This window comes from Solanum tuberosum, unplaced genomic scaffold (genome assembly GCF_000226075.1).
Source record: "Solanum tuberosum cultivar DM 1-3 516 R44 unplaced genomic scaffold, SolTub_3.0 scf00106, whole genome shotgun sequence".
Classification (NCBI taxonomy): domain Eukaryota; kingdom Viridiplantae; phylum Streptophyta; class Magnoliopsida; order Solanales; family Solanaceae; genus Solanum; species Solanum tuberosum.
The window spans coordinates 1,002,829-1,004,421 of record NW_006239032.1 but is presented as its reverse complement, the minus strand read 5'-3'; the positions used below and the strand labels follow the sequence as shown (position 1 = coordinate 1,004,421).

Sequence of the window (1,593 nt, the reverse complement as noted above, 5' to 3'; positions counted from 1 at the left end):
GTTGTGAGTTGTGACCATCTATGTTGCTCGAACTCTTCAAAAATGTCGACGGGTGCGTGTCGAATTCGTCAAAAGTAGAGTATTTTTGGAGAATCTGAAACGAGTGCGGCATCGAGAGTGAAGAGTCCGCGGATGATCATCAAATACTAAAATAATTTCAAAATAAAAAAATAAGAGATATTGCCAATAAAATTAAAAAATAAGATAATAATAATACAAAAAAAAATTACATCATTGAACTCTGATTTTCATCGTTCATAACCTCTTATCTACGATCACGTATCGTATCAACAATATGTTTCGATTCAATGAATGTGCAGTTAATTAAAGCGAGGTAGTGCGTGGGTCTGTCCAAAATAACAGGAAAAATTCACAAAAAGCAAAGTTGCATGCATATAATTGCGTTTGCGTGTTATAACTGTTTTAAGTTAAAAGGCAGAGTATAAAATTCTCGTGACTCTTTTCCAAAATTATTTACTCACAGTACTTCAATCTGACTCACTCACTCCACGACAATTTAGAAATGCACAATAACAAATTAAAGTTTTTTGTTTTTTTCGATTTTAATTTATTTATCGTAGTTTAACGATATATGAAACTTAAAGAAATTAAAAAAGAATTAATATATATATATATATATATATATATATATATTAATTTTGTATGCATATTCATTGTGTATAGGATTTTCACACCATCGAAATACTAAGACCTTTTATAATAGATAATCTTGGTTATTGCTAAGATTATTGGTAGTTATCATTTACTAAATATGATATTGTAAAATTTCTTTAAGCACTGTTAGTCTATAAAAGTTAAACTCAAAAGAATACCTAGTCGTTATGTAGATGGCGGGGCTTGTGGATATGGCAACGACGTAGGGAACCCTCCATTTTCTGCAATGGTATCAGCTGGAAATGAAAATATTTTTAAAGCTGGAAAAGGGTTGTGGAGCTTGCTATCAGGTATTTAAGTTTATTTTAAACTTATATTAGGTTAGTTTATCATTTTTATCAGTTTATAATAATAACATACATGATTTAATTCTATACCTATATATTTATACTGTCAGTGTGTATATTTGAAATAGGAAAAAACTATTTTTAGGTAATGTGCAAAGAGAAATCAGCTTGTTCTGAGATACCAATAACAGTGACAATCACAGATGAGTGTCCAGGGTCTTGTGGTAATTACGGTGCTCCTTTTCATTTTGATCTAAGTGGAACTGCTTTGGGAGCCTTAGCATAGCCTGACCAAGCTAATTTATTGCGTGGAGATGGGAATTCTCAATATTGTATATAAAAGGTGAAAAAAAATGTGTTAATTAATGTGATATTCTATCTATCTCAATTTATGTAGCATAATTAATTTGAAAGTTTGTATTTTGTCCTTTTATGCTTGATCTCGCAAACACAATCTCTTCGTTTCTCCACACAGCTTGAGCATCTTGTCGAACCAAACAGAGACAAAAACAGGGACAAGAGCTATGTATATATTATCGACGTAAAAAAGAGTTGTTTGCACGTCAACACAATCAGCAAGATTGTGTTAAAATCAGTGCTTAATTCCACTACATCTGTGAAGATCTAGTGT

The 1,593-nt window shown here is 31.2% G+C and overlaps 1 pseudogene; it reads left to right on the top strand.

Moving 5' to 3' along the window:
• The first annotated feature begins 901 nt into the window (after positions 1-901).
• LOC107060953 (putative expansin-B2) lies at positions 902-1,302 on the top strand (annotated as a pseudogene).
• The last annotated feature ends 291 nt before the right edge of the window (positions 1,303-1,593 follow it).